Source organism: Oryctolagus cuniculus, chromosome 1 (genome assembly GCF_964237555.1).
Source record: "Oryctolagus cuniculus chromosome 1, mOryCun1.1, whole genome shotgun sequence".
Taxonomy (NCBI): Eukaryota; Metazoa; Chordata; class Mammalia; order Lagomorpha; family Leporidae; genus Oryctolagus; species Oryctolagus cuniculus.
In genome coordinates this window covers 20,644,144-20,660,432 of record NC_091432.1, presented here as the reverse complement: position 1 = coordinate 20,660,432, position 16,289 = coordinate 20,644,144, and the positions used below count along the sequence as shown (strand labels likewise).

The 16,289-nt window shown below is 60.4% G+C and overlaps 1 protein-coding gene across 1 annotated transcript in view; it reads left to right on the top strand.

The window, feature by feature from the left end:
- The first annotated feature begins 6,712 nt into the window (after positions 1-6,712).
- The window catches only part of PRDM11 (PR/SET domain 11), an 82,004-nt gene continuing 72,427 nt past the window's right edge, over positions 6,713-16,289 (top strand). The window contains exon 1 of the mRNA XM_070064444.1: positions 6,713-7,298. The gene's annotated coding sequence lies outside the window, so the exon portion shown is untranslated. The remainder of the gene's footprint in view (positions 7,299-16,289) is intronic.

Genomic DNA, 16,289 nt, shown 5'->3' with positions numbered 1-16,289 from the left:
CCAATTCCAAGTGGGAGGGTGCAAGGCGTCCTCACGTGCCTCGGGACCGCACACAACTGAAAACCTGGGGATTTCTAACTTACGGAATTTTCCACTTACTATGTCGAGACCACCAGTCGACCACAGCAACTGGGAAGGGAAATTGTGATTAAGGGGTGGGGAGGCGACTGTACAGGGCCCCTTCCTCACAACCTTGTACAGGAAGCAGTGAGGGGGCCGGCGCAGGGGTGCACCGGGCTAAGCTGCTGCCTGCAATGCTGGCGACACGCATCGGAGCACCTGTTAGCGTTCCGGTGGCTCTGCTTCCAGCCCAGCTCCCTGCTAATGCACTCGGGAAAGCAGCGGAGGACAGCCTGAGAGTTTGGGCCCCTGCCACCCACGTGGGAGACCTGGATAGAGTTCCAGGCTTCTGGCTTCTGTTTGGCCCAGCTCTGGCTACTGTAACCATTTGGGCACTTTCTCTCTCTCTCTCTTCGCTCTCTTCTCTCTCTTCTCTCTCTCTCTCACACTCTGCCTTTCAAATAAATAAATCTTAAAAAAAAAAAAAAAGAAGTGGTGAGACCCCCTAGATGGCCCATCTCACCCCTGCCCATTTCCACGGCGGTCCAGGGACCACCTCCCCTCCTGTCCCTGAAAACCCCCAGAAATGGGCAGGAAGATTCTTCTGATTTGGCCTCACCAGGCACTGAGTTGAAAACAGCGGGGTAAGGAGCAGCCTGCAACCCCCAGCCCCCTCCCCATTCAGGACCAACATTAGCGGTCCCATCTGACCTGGCAGCCCTGTGAAGCCTCCCCAGCCCCCACACACCAGTGGGTGGAGGGAAGGTCACAGTCACATCACAATGCATACAGATGTTAAAACATCATGTTGTCCACTATCAACATATATAATTTTTTTCTTGTCAGTTAAAAACAAAGATGCTAGAAAAAGAAAAAAAAAGTATCTCAAATGTTTTTTTAAAGATGTATTTATTTACTTGAAAGGCAAGGTTTACAGAGAGAGAGAGAGGAAGAAACAGAGAGAGGTCCTCCATCTGCTGGTTCACTCCCCAAATGGCCACAATGGCCGGGGTAGGCTGGTCTGAAGCCAGGAGCCAGGCGCTTCCTCCGGGTCTCCCACACGGGTGCAGGGAAGACCTGTGCCACGCAGGGAAGTACACCTTCACCCACCAGGAGCGCCTCCAGCTACAAATGCCACCCACTCACACCTGTGTGGTGCCTCACTCTCAGGAACGGAGCGGCAGCCAAGGACCTGCAGACAAGGGGAGAAAGCCACAGCCCCGGAGAGCACCACAAACCAGGGACGAACTTGCAGAAAGCACACGATACGGAAGACGGGGAGGGGAGAGAGTCGCAGAGCAGAGGAAGCGGTGCAGCCTCCAAGGTAAAGGAAGCTGTGGGAAACAAACAAAAAACAAGAAACCTGGCTTCCTGATGACAATGAAGGTGAAACACTGAAAGATTAGGGCGTGGCAATCCCCTGGTTTTCAGCGTTTCATCACACCCACAAACATGAGGGAGAACTGACTTATGCAGCAAGGCAGTTGATTTTGGCTCATGGTTTTGGAGGTTCACAGTCTAAGGTTGGGCAATCCCCTTGGCCTGGCATTGGATGCAGGTGGTGGGTGGCAGAACACATGCAAAGAAAGGATTCTTCCAGTGAGAGCCAGGAGCCAGGAAGGGAAAGGAGAGAGAGAGAGAGAGAGAGAGAGAGAGAGGGAGGGAGGGACTAGGAAAACAACCCAACAACTATGATCAGACTGAGTCTACAGTGATGGCAGAGTAGGGTCGGGGTACACGGGGTCAGGGAAGAGGGAGTGCATGTGAATTAAAAACCCTCATCTACCATGCCTGAAACAATGACAGATAAGCACTAAAACTGATTCACCCAAAGCTGGATATATAAGCACAAACTGTAGGAACACAGAAACCAATACCAGTTAAAGAGTTAACATTGTTGCATCTGGCGAGTGGGAGATACATGCTGCTTGATATTAAAAGACACTGTAAAGCCGAGTACTTAAACCATTTGGTACCGTGTGAATCGACAAATGATCAATGGATCAGAATAGAGAGACAAGAAAACTTAGCATGTCGCCTCCCCCCGCTACACACACCAGGAGCCAGGTGACGGGGGAGGAGCCGAGCTCTCTCCCTTTGCTGCAGTGCCCACCTCCTGTTGACCAAGCTGTCTGATCCCTAGAACCAACAGCCTTCCTGTGGACTGGGGAGAGCTGTAAATGGGGGCCTAAGTGATCTCCCCAGACCCTGGCTTGCATACTGCTGGTGACAGGAAGCTCACCACTTGTGGTTGCAGCACTTGTTGTTTCGGGGGGCTCCATCTTAGGCAGCTCTTTTCCCACGGAGCTGAAATCTGTCTTCTATATTCCACCCAGTGGTCCTCCATCGGCTCCCTCCCTGCCTGGGGGGCTCCCGGTTTAGAAGTGTGTGGCTTTGGGGAGTCATCTTGGAGTCTCTGGGATTGAATGCAGCTTCTCTCATGTCCCCCATCCCCATCTCCATCCCAAGAGCCCGAACTCCACCCGAGTCTCCCATGTGGGCGGCAGGGGCCCAAGCACTTGGGCCATCTTCCGCTGCCTCCCCAGGGTCATCAGCAGTGAGCTAGAGTGGAGGCAGAGCAGCCAGGGCTCTCTCTCCAATGCAGCTGCACCACACCACAGCACCACACCAGCCCTGTCCTTTCCTCCTCTCCCTGCTTGGCCAGAAGAGCAACACTAGGAGCTAAACTCAACTTGGCATCATGACTGCATGCGGCAACTCCAGCCTGACGGACAGATGAGGAGACTGGGGTTTCCAGCAATGGACGTCCCCCAAATGGAGGGGACTACCCAGAAGCCTGTGCCTGGAAGCTCCCTGGCTCACACCCAGGGCCACACTTCCACCTTCTCTTGACCTGTCCAGCTACAGAACCAGGTGTCAGGAGCACACAGCCAGAGCCTCAGCCAAGATCCAGCGGGAGAACCAGTGTGGCGAGACACGGCTCCCCAGCTGTGCCCCCACCCCCACCCTCCACTGCTCCCCGGGGGGCCCAGCCGCTGGCATCCCGCCCTCCCCAGAAAGGCTGGCAGGCAGGACGCCCTCCCGCGCCTGCCCCTGACCTGCAGGGTTTCTTGTGCCTCAGCTGCTCCAGGGGGCGGAGGGAGGCCGGGCACTGCTGCTTCCCCGTTGTCAGAGGCGGGATGCTCCTCATGACCGAGGAGGAGCCCCAAGCTGAGACAAGCCCCAGGGCTCTTGTGCAGAACGTGAGGACGGCTCCGCGGCGTGGGTTATGAACATGGCTGCCGGCTCACAAGCTCCTTATCCACAGGGCAGCCAAGGCGATCGTGGGGACAGAGATCAGGGGCTGTGTCTCCAGCTTTAGAGCTGCCGGCGTCTTCCACCACAGCGGGTACCTCCGACCTGAAAGAGTCTGGCCCACCTGTCTCCACGCCCTCTCCCCTCGGTCCCCTTCCACACTACGCTCTGAGCACACTCGCCTTCTGCTGCGTCATAGAACCAGTGCTGCTCTACCCCAGTGCCTTTGCACTGGCCATGCCTCTGTCTAGGAACTCCTCCACTCAACTTCTCAGTAAAGCTGGCTCCTTTGCGTCTCCCAAGACTCCACTGAGACGCCCCCTCCTCAGAGAAGCCTTGCCTGCTCTTGCTCCTACCTCATTCTCTTTCGCCTGGGTTGGGGTAGGGGTGAGGCCCGGGGGAGCGGAGGCTTCTATAAGGAAGAGGAGCCCACCCCTGCCGTGCCCGCATAGGAGGGGCTGATGGGACATACCTCCAGGGGGACAGGTAGGGGATGGCGGCGAGAGATGGAGAAGCTGCTTGCCAATAGAGTGAAAAATAGCAACGGCGACCCAGCCGGCAGCATTTTGGTGTTCGGCGTGGGCGGCAGCTGGGTGAGCAATGCCTTGGTTTGAAGCCAGTCTTGCCTTCCTTCCAAGAGAGGGATCCCTCAGCTGTTGGGCAAGGGGACAAGACCAGCCCAGACCAGAACTGTGCCTGGCTTAGCACAAGGCCCGTGGCATCCAGCCCCCTGCGGCAACTCTTCCAAATGTGGGTTTATTGAAAGGATTTAGCTCTTGCCATTAAAAGAGGGGGGAGGGCATCGACTAAAGGCAGAGAAGATGAGGCTGAGCCGGTGGGATTAGAAGTGGGAAAGCAGGAATGAGAAAGAGGCAGTGGCCAAAGCTGTTGGGAAGGAGGGTAGAGCTTGGCCGTGAGCTTCCTGGAAGCCCCTGTGCAAAGGGAAGCCCGATTGGTCACAGAGCTCTGCTCTGGTAGAGCCTGCCAGGTCCCTCAGGCGAGACTCAGCCTGTCCGTTTCCATTCTTTGCAGGCGCTGAATCCTGAATGAGATTTCTCCCTTGGAGTTTTAGGAGGGGGTCCTTCATTGAGGCAACAAACACCATCCGGGTTTTATAGCAAACTTGGAAGTGACTCCACTGGTCGTTCCTCCCAATCAGCACCAGCGCCAGCGCCAGTGGGCACCGAACTTGTAGCTCAGCGGACCCGCAAACGCCCTGCCGGGGCCTCACCGGACGGGTCGGGGAGTAGGAGCAGTCAGACTGCTCCTCGAGGAGCTGCGTCCCACTGGGAACCAGGACAAGATGAGCAGCTTTGGTAAGGGCAGGCTGTGAAGTCGGTGCCATATGCCTTAGGGGGAGATTAGGGAACTGTCCCACCAACCAGTAGGTTGAAAAGCTGTATGCTTGAAACAGACTACAAACCAGAAATAACCAAGTGAGGAAGACATTGAGACAGGCAGAGCCAGCAATGAATCTTTCCCCTACCTCTAGCTGTGTGACCTTGGACAAGACTTTCAACCTCTCTGAGCTTGGCTCCTCTGGTACTAAAAATGGGATTTGCCTTGGATGCCTGGGCACTCAACTGGTGAGTGGTGACGCCCCCTAAGGCGCGGGCCACCTCTTCCCCTTGTGCCTGATTCTTAGGAAATCCCCCACCTCCACGTGTGGGTTTCAGCTCCAACTCAGCTGTCCAGGGAAGCTGAGGCACAGCTCCGTCAGGCCACCTGTCCGGGCTGATTGCTTTCCACCCCGCTGTGCTGCCCCCAGCTGCCCTGGCTTCCTTCCTGTGCTTTGGTCTTGAGCTTCAGGGACAGCTGACGGCTGGACCCTTAGCGGTGTCTGTATCCCCAGGAGGATGCTGGGCGCCCGGGAGGAACCACCAAACCACAGTGTCCAGGGCACAGGTGCAGCCCCAGGACACCAGGGGACCAGGGGACACCACACCTGGCCCAAGGCAGAGGAGATTTAAATAAAAAGCCAGTGCCTCCAGGTGGAATCCCCTCCCTCCCTGACCCCGGGCCAGCTCATTCTCATTGGTTTCGAGGTGTTGTCTGCCCCACCCAGCCTACTCCAGCCGCTGCAGGACGGGACATGTCAGGAGCCCTGGTCCTTTGACACCGTGAGGTCCTCGCTCCACCTGCTTGGAATGCCATCCCGCACGGGCCTGCCTCTGGCGCCATGCTCTCAGCGGCCTCTCCCCCTCCAAAGAACAGATGGCTCCTTCCTTAAGGCCCCTGCCCCTGCCCGAGCACTCGGCCTGGGGCAGAAAGCCCAAGGTGGCCCCACGCCCACGAGTTCCCGAATTAGCTGTGAACGCCTCTGTCTTCCAAGCAGCTGGATCGCGTCTGTCCCACCTTGGCCCTTGCCAGCAACAGAGCCCCCGAGAGTAGCCGGGGACGCCTGCCAGCACAGGTGCACCGGATGCCAGGTCAGGATAGCGGCTGCTTCTTGAGCGCCTACTATGCGCAGCAAGCACTGTCCCGGCTCCTGCCATGTGCCCTACTTTGCGGGGGAGGAAACTGGAGTTCAGAGAGGGAACACCAGTTACTCAAGATCACACAGCAAGTAACAAATCAGATTCCATGCGGCCATGCCGGAGATGCCAAAGTCAAGGGGAGCAGATGTGATACACAGGTGCTTCCCGCCGGCCCCCTCCAGCCCCACACCTGCACTCCCAGAGCCTGGAGCAATCCGAAGGTCTGCCTGAGGAGCCCGTGGAGTGGGGGCACCAGCAGCAGGGTTGACAGGGGACTCCACCCCCCTGGGGTAGGAGCCTGAGCGGTGGGCCATTGCAGCACTCCCCCGAAAAAATCGTCTGGCACAGGGGCAGCGCCTCCCTGCGTTGGTACCCCTCTGTCAACCTCTGTCCAGCTGAGGTTTGCGGAGGGTGCACTCTTGGCGGGCAACACAGCCTCCTCCGACAGCCCCGTTCTGGCAGCTAGGCCTTAGCGGGTGTCCCCTGTCCTCCTCAATGTACCCCCACCCCCAGTCTCTTGGCAACCTGCGGGGGGAGGGGGCTTTCTGGCTCTGCCCGCCTCTCGTCTCCGCCATGCTGAGCCCATTTCACAGATGGAGAAACTGAGGCCCCCCGCAGGCCGGCGCAGGCAGGGCTCGGAACCGCTATCTCCGCAACTCATCTGGACGCCAAGAACACGTGCGGTTCGCGACTTGAACACCGCAGCCCCGCGTAAAGAGTTAAATGTTTTTAACGGGCCTCCTGCCCCTGACCTCCCAGCCTTCCTCTACCCTTGACCTCCAGCCTTTGGCGTGGGCGCCTCCGTTTTTTGTTTTTTAATGTCTTCACTTCGCGTCTCACAGCTGCTGGGCACTCAAAGGGTTAACAGGAGCGGGCGCGGGGCGGGTGCGGAGCCCCGAAGGGGTTAAAAATATCAAGCGCCCACTCTCCAGGTGGCTGGTGGCGGCGGCTGGGGCGAGCCCGGGGCCCCCTCCGAGGGGCTGGTTGGAATTCCACAACTTTCGGCTCCGACCCCCCGAAAGTATCCCAGCTGCAAAGTTCCCGCACCCGCTTCTTTCCCCATTGATTTATTTCAGCCCGGGCCGCTCCCCCGGGCTCCGGCGGCGCGGGTCCCCCCGCCGGGCAGCGCGCGCGGGGCGGGGGCCCAGGGGGGCCCCGGGGCCGCGCTCCGGGGCCGGGTGGGGACGCGGCTGGCGAGGCCCGGCTCCGGCCCCTGAATTGGGGTCCGCGTCTACCCCAAACGCCGCTTTCTTCCGTTTTCCATGTCATTTCCTGTACTAATAAGATGGTGGTCAAGGCAGGGGAGGAGAGCAGCAGCGAGTCGCCGCCGCCGCCGCGCCGGGGCTGGCGCTGAAACTTTGCCTCGCCGGGGACCCGCGCGCCCGCAGCGCGGCCGCTCCCGCCGCGGGGGCCGCCAGCCGGGGCCGCGCCGCCTCCGCCGAGCCGCCCGCCGGGCCGCCCGCGTCGCCCGGGCCCCGCGGCGGCCGCCGCCGCGTTCCCGGGAAGGTGAGTCAGCCCGGTAGCCAATGTGGCCATTGAACATGGCTTCGGAAAGCGCTCGGCAGTTTGCCAGCGAGCGCGGGGGGCCGCGGGTGCGGAGCGGGGGGCTGCACGCGGGGCGAGGGGGGGCGCGGGCGGCCGGGGGGCGCAGGGGCGCCGGGGGCCCCCTCTGGGGGAGCCCGGCGAGGCGTGGGGCGGGGGGCGGCGCGCCGGGCCCCGCCGCGGGTTAACCCTCGGCAGGTAGCAGCCGTCGCCGCGGGAGCCGGGGGCCGCCCTCCGCCTCCTTCCTCCCGGTTCGCTGGCTCGCTCGCCTTGTTACAATGTAGCCTTTTCTCTGCGCCGACGTTCCGCCCGCTGACGGACGTGGCCGCCGACCAATGGGAGCGGCGGCGCGGCCGGGCGTTCGGAACGCGGAGACACGCGCGGGGCGGGGCGCGGGACCGGCTGCGCCGCCGGCCTGGTTCTGCGGGCCAGCCGGGGTTCTGCGCCTGGGGCTGACTTGGGGGGGCTCCTGCGGGGTGCGGCGGGGCCTGGTGCGGCTCGGCCGGCGGGCCTGTTGCGGAGGAGGGAGTGTGTGGTGCAGTGCGAGGCTTGGTGGCAGCGTAGTCTGGGGCGATTGCTCCGGAGTGCAGCCTGCACCCCGCCCCCCGCCCCGCGGTCCCCAAGGCACCGGCTTATGTAGAAACTGCAGAAACTTGGTGGCCAATGACCTGGCTCCGTCAAGGCCAGCATGCCCTAGGCAAGTCGCTGCAGGGGGACTGGCAATGTCCTGGGTGCTGGGCGATGCGGGAGAAAAGTTGCTCGTGCCTGGAGCCTCCTTGGGAGGGGGGGCTTGGGACCTCCCCTTCGGCCCTCCCCCCACCACCAAGGGCTGGGATTTAGGGGAGAGAGATGCGGCGCCCCTCTCGGGAAGGCTGCCTTGTGTGATTTAGAACGCACAGAGGAAACACGCCCAGGTCTTTGTGCATGGAGGGCAGGGGGCTCCTGATGGCCGGGAAGCCCTATACCCTTTGGGGCTTTTTGTGCCTGGGCAAGAGAATTTTCCATGAGGCCCGGCGCCTGTGGCATCCAAGCCGGCCTTCATGCGCGTTTCCCTGTGGGTTGTGGCTGTGGTGTGGAGTCCTCCCCCCCACCCCGGGGGGGCATGGCTTCGCCCACCAGCTCTGTATAGTGGGCAGGCAGAGTTCCGTCCAGCGCGCAAATGCTGCCTAGGGCCCTGGCTTGACTCAGTGTAGCAGGCAGGGCTTCTCTCTTGGAATCCCTCTCATGATGACTGTGACTTTGGACTTCGCATGGTTGCCCTTGACTTCTCTGGGCCTTGTGTCGCCATCACTAAAATGAGGCCACCAGCAGTCTGCCTGGCAAGGCAGTGGGGACAGCAGGAGGAGATGCCCAGCCCCGAGGCCTGGCACAGGGCACAGATGCATTCCTGCTCCCTGGGGTTGGAGTGGAATGCACTCCCCTCGCCCCCCGGGCGGTCAGAAGTGCCCATTGGCCCTCCCCTGAGCCCCAGGGAGCAGCCCGGGGGGTGCAGTGTGGCTTCTTCCTTGGTGACATTCTCCCTTGTCCCCGGAGCCCATCACCCCTGTGCTCCAGCTCTGTCCTTGGGGCCTGCCCATGGCATTGGTCTGGTTGAGAAACTTCTCCTTAGTGTCCAGCATGGCGTCCGTCATCTGCACCTTTAAACCTCTCCTGGACGTCCCTGGGCCTTCTCGTCCTAGGCAATTGGAAATGAAGAGCACTGGGCTGGGAGTCAGGAGCCACACCTGTCGGAGCTTCAGCCGCGTCCTTGGCCGGCCCTGCTGGTGGTCTCCTAGTGAGGACACACCCACAGTCCTCTTCGCCAAATCTCCAAGGCTCTCGGCCAAGGGCACCGGGTCCCACCAGTCCTGAAGGCAGAAGCCTTGGTGTCTCTGTCTCTCTCACCCCATTCCCCTCTATCTCTAGGCCCAGGGTGTGTTACCCGCTGAGAAGAGGCTGTCCACTTTGGTCCAGCTCTCACACCCAGCGTCTTAGTCAAGGTGTCGCTGTCACTGTCCCCTGTGACACCAGCAAGAGACTCCCAGTGTCCCCTGCAGCTCCGTCCCGGCTAGAGTGAGCTGTCCCAGGCCAGATCGCGTCACCCTGGCCAGCTCCCACCTGAGTCTCCCCGGTGTATTTAGGATAAAGGACCAGCTAGTTCCCCAGAGAGCGGCACCTGCCCCTGCCCTTGCCTGTAGCTCAGCTGACCCCTCTAGAAACCCCGCAGCCTTAGGCCGGCGCTGTGGCTCACTGGACTAATCCTCCGCCTGTGGCACCGGCACACCGGGTTCTAGTCCCGGTTGGGGCACCGGTTCTGTCCCAGTTGCTCCTCTTCCAGTCCAGCTCTCTGCTGTAGCCAGGGAGTGCAGTGGAGGATGGCCCAAGTACTTGGGCCCCTGCTTTCACATGGGAGACCTGGAAGAAGCTCCTGGCTCCTGGCTTCAGAACGGTGCAGCACGCCAGCTGTAGCAACCATTTGGGGGGTGAACCAATGGAAGGAAGACCTTTCTCTCTCTCTCTCTCTCTCTCACTAACTCTGCCTGTCAAAAAAAAAAAAAAAAAAAAAGAAAGAAAGAAAGAAACCCCACATCCTTGCCCTCGGATGGATGGATGGATGGAGGTTGGCCAAGGGTGGGCTGGGGTTGGAGAGCCCCTACTGGTCTCTGAATGTTTCCAGTGCCTCCGGTGACTGGGGTGGAGACCTTTGAGGGTGCTGCTTCTTGTGACCCAGCAACGGGTGGTAGGGGATGGTGGCTGCTTCTGCGGGCCTGGTGCTTTGTCGCTCCCCTTGGTGACCACCTTGGAGCAGCGGTCTGGGCAGGGACAAGTGGCGAGTCCTGAACTCCTGCACAGTGCGAGGATGGTGGCTGGGGAAGTGGCCAGCTGGGGTGACCTTTTTGACCTGCAAACCCGAGCCTGTGCTCTCTCTGCTTCAAAGACCTCAGGGGCTCCCGCTGCTGCCGGGAGAGACAGGAGTCCTTGGGCTGCCCTCCAGCCCCTGTGGGGACGCCATCGCTGGTCACGTGCTGGCCAACACAGTGCTTTCCCCTGCCCTGAGGAGGTCTCCTCTGCCTTTACTCCCCCTCCTCTGGGAAGTCCTCCTTGATGACAGCCCCTCCTGGCCCCGCCCAGCTCTCCTTTGTCCACTCCTCTCTGGCTGGTTTCCATCCACTGAGTCCTGAGTTGGTTGCAGTCTTGCTCCTCCTGCAGACCCCGGGCTGTTGGTGGGTGGGGTGGGGCTGCTGAGCAATGCCGGGGCCTCCCCCTGTGTTGGGGGGCAGAGGGCAGGGTGAATGGGCACCACACCCCTGAGCTGTGGGCAGCGGGGCCAGCAGGCAGGGGGACAGACGATAGGCTCCCCATCCGTACAGGTGTGCGTGCCCCATCCTGTGTGTGAGAAGATTCCAGAAGGCCGAGATGTAATAGACCCTTGAGGTCTTTGTGTGTTGGGAGGGTGGGTTTCCGTGAAGGCGCCACAGGGCAGGTGCCCCGGGGATGCTGGAGAGGAGGAAGAAGAAGATGATGATGATGACAGCTAACGTTAGCTGCAGGCTTATGTCACATCCCCTGCACTGAAAACAGCTCCTCAAGGCCCGTATTTCCATTTCACAGATGGATACACTGAGGCTCCAGGACTGGAACCCTGACAGCCTGCTAGCGCCTCCTTAGGGAGCACCCCTTGGAGTGAGGGCAGAAAGTACCCTTGGGGTTGGAGCAGACGATTCCAGGGCCGGTGTCGGTCGGTGTGGCGCCTCCACGCTCGCTCCTGGAGCCTTAGGGTCCCCTGAGCCCTGTGCTCTGAATGGGGCCTGGGAGGGAGGGGCTGGCCCAGGGGCCGAGCCGGAGACACAGGCCATGCAGAAAGAAAGAAAGAAAAACAAGAAAGAAACAAGAAAAATGCGCTGTTATTTTTAAAAAGCCCGTTTCCTATTGCAGATTTGTATCTGCGGCGGAAGGGCCCCGGTTCAAACAGCACAGGCACGCTCGTGGCGGCGGCGTCGCTGGGGCCAGGGCCTCGTGAGAGGGGAGGCACCGTCTGGGGGCCATGTGGTCATTCATTCATTCCTTCGTTCATTCCCCTGGTGCACGCATGCCAGCGCTCGCTTGCAGCATGCAACCCTGCCCTTGTTTGTGCAGAGCGCTCAGACCCCTGTGGGAGGGGAGCCAGGCGGTGAGAGGTTAAGGCAGAAGGTCCCTGGGGAGGCAGCCATTGATGTTAAATCAAGGAAAGCTTCCTGGAGGAGGAGGAGGCCTTTAGGATGACCTTGGGAGGATGGGTCAGATTTAGAGAGTGCAGTGGAGGGGGGGGCATTGGGATGGGGCCTGGCTGGGTTGCAGTATGGCCCCTAGAAGGGCTTGAATGGTTTCCTTGGCTGGACCGTGTGTCTGGGAGACGGTGGAAGGAGGCGTGACTGGGGCGAGAATCAGGAACCGTGTGACCGACACTCCAGGCGTGATCCTGCCTCAGGGCCTTGGCACTGGCTGCTCCTTCCACCTCCTCAGCAGCCTCCCTCACCCCCCCACCATCCCTGCGGGGGGCTTTTGCTCAGATGTCATCTCGTGGGCACCCCCCACTGCTTCCTGCTCTTTCTCTTCTGTGTGTGACACACGCCAAGCTATGTGTCTGACTTGTGTTCTGTCTGACCCCCCTTCGTTAGAAGTTCACAGAGATCAGTGTGAACAGCACCTCGCACACCGCATCCGGGGCCTCCCCCGGGTGTCTAAGGAGTGATGAATTGAGCACCTACTGTGTGCAGCATGCTCTGCCTGCGCCCTTTACTGCAGTGCCCTGCTAGCGATGCTGCCATCTCCGCATTGGGCAGTTCAGGAAGCTGGGGCTCGGAGGGGTGCCACGGCCGGCCTCGGGTTTTGCAGTCGCTCAGAGGCATTGCTGGGATTCAAACCCGGGCCACCTGGCTCCCAGTAGGGCCATGAGAGATGCTGAGGGCTGGGCCAAGGATTTCCTGCTCTGTCTGTGGGGCCACAGGAATCTCGGAGGGCTTTAGGAGGAAGCCGATGCGATGCTCGGATCCGTGTTCCAGAAAGCAGCGAGCAGCAGCTCGGGCCAGGGGCTGGAGGCAGGGAGGCCAGCAGGGAGGCTGTTCTAGTCCTGGAGGAGGCGAGGGCGAGGCGAGGCCTGGGGTCGCCAGCCCGAGGGGGAAGCCGGATGTAGCCGGACTCAGGCCTCCCCACGGAAGGCCAGTACACACAGATTGGGACTCAGATCTGGGGGCCACAGGGTTCTAGAACCTTCCTGCCTTCTGTTTCAGAGTAGCGGGCCCTCCTCCCCATGAGGCTGCTGGTGCTGCAGAGGGGTCAGCTTGGTACCCCCAAGAGCCTGTGCACCCCACGTTCCCTCCCACCTCTGCAGGGGCGAGGACAGTGCCAGCCTCCTGGGCAGCCCGGCAGGAGGCACGGCCGGCGTCGTGAGTGGCACAGGGCCATGTCCTGGGGTGGTAGCCAGTGGGCACGGAGAGGCACGCCCTGGGCACTGGGGGTCATCTCGTGTCCCCTGCTGGGACAGCGGTGTCTGCCTGTGAGGGGCCAGTAGCCCAGTGGCCTCCGTGCGGAAATGCGAGCTGGCCACGCCCCGGCCACCCATCCGCCCACCCTTCAACCTGCCCGGGCTTCCGTGCCCTTTCTGGAAATGCAAGTGGTGATGTCCGTCCTGGCCCATGTTCTGTGGAAGGAAATGTCTTCCGCCGTGTCTGGGGGACCGGGTTGGAGGCTTGGTCATCCTGGTGGGCCGCTGGGCGGAGCGGTGTGGAGCTCCAGGGCACTTGTAGCAGCCCCATGCGTTTATATCTGAGGAAACCTGGGACTCAGAGAGGGTGAGTTACCCACTCCAGGTCACACAGCCTCGTTTTCATCTGTCCAGTCACCTTGCAAAAGCTGTAAGTATAATGGAAACCTTAGGGGTCGTCTGCTTGTGTTCCAGAATGATTCTCAGCAGGTTTCCTAACTGTTTTCGAGATAGGTTTTAGAGGAATGATGGTGTGGCACAGCAAGTTAAGGCACTGCCTGCAATGCCGGCATCCCATATGAGCACAGGTTTGAGTCCCAGCTGCTCCACTTCCGATCCAGCTCCCTGCTAATGCACCTGGGAAAGCAGCAGAGGATGGTCCAAGTCCTTGGGCCCCTGCACCTGCGTGGGAGACCTGGCTTTGGCCTGGCCCCACCCTGAAGCAGCTGTTGAAAGGTCTTTCTGAGTCCCTCTCATCCCCTGCTAACTCTGCCTCTCAAATAAATAAATACGGCTTCAAAAAGTTCCTTTTGCAAAATAGGATTTGGGGTGGATGTGGGAGGCAGTGGTTTAGACTTCACTTGAGATAGCCACATCCCATGGGAGAGTGCCTGGCTGTGAGCCCTGGCCCTACGTCGGGTTCCAGCTCCTTGCTGATGCCTACCCCGGGAGGCAGCAGGTGATGGCTCAGATGGCTGGGTCCCCGCCACCCATGGGGGACCCCGGATTGAGTTCTAGGCTCCTGGCCTCAGCCTGGCCCAGCCCTGGCTACTGTGAGCAGAGAGGGCTCGAACCAGCGGATGACAGCTCACTGTGTATCTCTGTGTCTGCCTTTCAAATAAGAGAAAAATAAATAAATAAAAAAGTAGTTTGATTGGTAGGGTCTTGGTGTACACAGCTGGATCCAGGTCTGTCCCCACCCTGAGAAGGTCCCTGGTCACACAGGTAGGCACTTGTGGACCAACCAGGAGTGTCCAGTGAGCTCAGGCTGGGCGAGGGGCAGAGCCTGATGGTCCCCCTGCTCCCAAGCCCCAGCCTCAGATCAGGGGTGGTTGCTAAGGGGGGGGGGGTCTCTGGAACCATCTGGGGCTTTCGCTCTGCCATCTGACCCTCTCTCGCCCCTCCTGAGCTGTAAGGCCAGTGCAAGAGGGTCCTCTCAGTGCTACCTTTTCCCGTGGGGCAGCAGGGGCCAGCTTCCACGCCCACGTTTTATAGCTAAGGAAATTGAGGGTTGGAGAGGGGAACTGACGGATTCAGTGGTGACCCTGCTCACATTCTAACCTCCAATCTAGCGCCCCTTCCTCTGCACCTTGGTCCTCCTCCTCCTGGAATCAGAGCTGAATGGGGGACCTTCGTCCCAGGCCTCTCTGTGCCCTGGGAGCCCAACGAGAGGGTGACTTGGCCGTGGCATGGGGACAGAGGCAGCAGGCCTGGGGTCTTGTGCTTAGAAGATGCCCGGGGTAGAGTGGGGGTGGTGCAGTGACCCATGCTGTCCCTGGGCCAGGCCCGGGGCAGGATTGGGGCAAAAGTGGACCAAGCAGGTGGGAGGCTGCTTTTGACCCCAGGGCTGGACTGGCGTGGGCTCACTGAGCAGTAGTGACAATGGAACTGCCCCAACAGTGTCAGCTTCCCCTGACTTCCACACTCACTCCAGGGGAGACGCATCTGGGGGCCAGCACAGTTTCCTGCTGCCCGGTGCCCAGGGGATGGAGATGGCCTGCTTGGGGACAGCTGAGGGGCATTTGGAGTGAGCATCTGGGTGCAGCAGCCATCTGGGACCCAGCTGGGGTGGACTTGGGTGTTGTCATGGCCCAAGGTACAGAGAGGTTGTGGGGGGAGCCTGCAGGCTGCGACCCACCGCTGGACATGGCCCAGCTGTTTCCAGCTCTCACCCTGGGCTGGTATTTAACCCTGGCCGAGGGGGAGGGGCGTTAATCCCTCCCCCTCCCTCAAACCAGCTGTGTTCTGGGGAAAGCCAGGGTAACTAGAGGTTTCTGGCGATTCCAGAGGTGACAGCCCCGGGCGCCCCAGGGAGGACAGAGAAGCCCCTCAGCCTGGGGCGCGGGGGTGGGTATGGAGGCAGGAGCATCCTTAGCCAGGGCAGCTTTGACCCCGCAGAGAAGATGTTGGGCATTGGTTGGAGGGGCAGAAAGGAAGGCTCCAGGACAGAGGGAGACCCCAGGGTTTTTCAGAAACATCTGTTCATAACCAGGCCCGAATGAGGTGTGCGTGGGTCGTGCCATGGGCTGCGGGTTCTATGTGGCTGCCGCGGCTGTCCCCTGATGCTGGGGTCCTTAGGCTCTGAGATCAAGGCCCAGAGAAGGAAAGCGACTTGCTTAAGGTCACACAGCTGTGAAAGGCAAAGCTGGATTTGAACCCAGAGTCGCAGCTCTTGGCTGCTGCCCGGGACTGCCTTGATGTTCCTGCGGTGGGAGGGGCCAGTCGCAGCCTGCGCTGGGAGGGGATTTGGACTAGATGGCCTGTGGCAGGTGCCAGGGGTCTGCCCTTGGGACACTGGGGGCGCTGCAGAGAGTGTGCAGGACGTGGACAGCTGTGTCACCCGCTGCATGGCAGGTGCACGCCTGTGTGCCCACCTGGGAAATGGAGACGCCATAGCACAAGTCACGTATGTGTGTGTCACAGGGTCGGTGGGATCTTCCCATCCAGTCCTCGGGTCAGGAGCTGTTTGTGGAGCACCAGGGACGTGGCTGGCCACGGGCTCTGAACCTGGGTTCCTCTGGGCCCAGCAGGAGCACAGAGGCCCTGCCAGTGCTGTGGAGAGCGTGGTCAGGGCCCCCAGGAATTGTCCGTGAGCTGTGTGATACTGGCATGCGGCGAGATCGGTCCAGATGCTGAGCGTAAGCCTCAAGAGAATCGTGTTGTGAGTTGACATTGCTGCGTCTTTCTTGTTGTTGCTGTATTTCATGAAAGCATCAGTCGGCCACAGATAGGAAAACTGATAAAAAGAAGTCTTTTTCCTGCAAATAGTTTGAGCAGCTCGTGCTGGGATCCTGGCCGTGGCTGGAGATAGGAGGTGGTCTACTTGCTCAAGGAGGGGAGCGAGGCACCTGGCCTTGGGCAGTGAGGGAGGGGAGGGCCCCTCTGTCAGGTGGACAAAGAGGGAAGGGCATTTCAGATACTGGAACAGCATGAATGAAGCACGTAGCCGGAGGACCCTGTGGTTCCGGGAAATGGGCGAACCAGCTTGGATGTTTGAGAAAGAAGGGATAGGA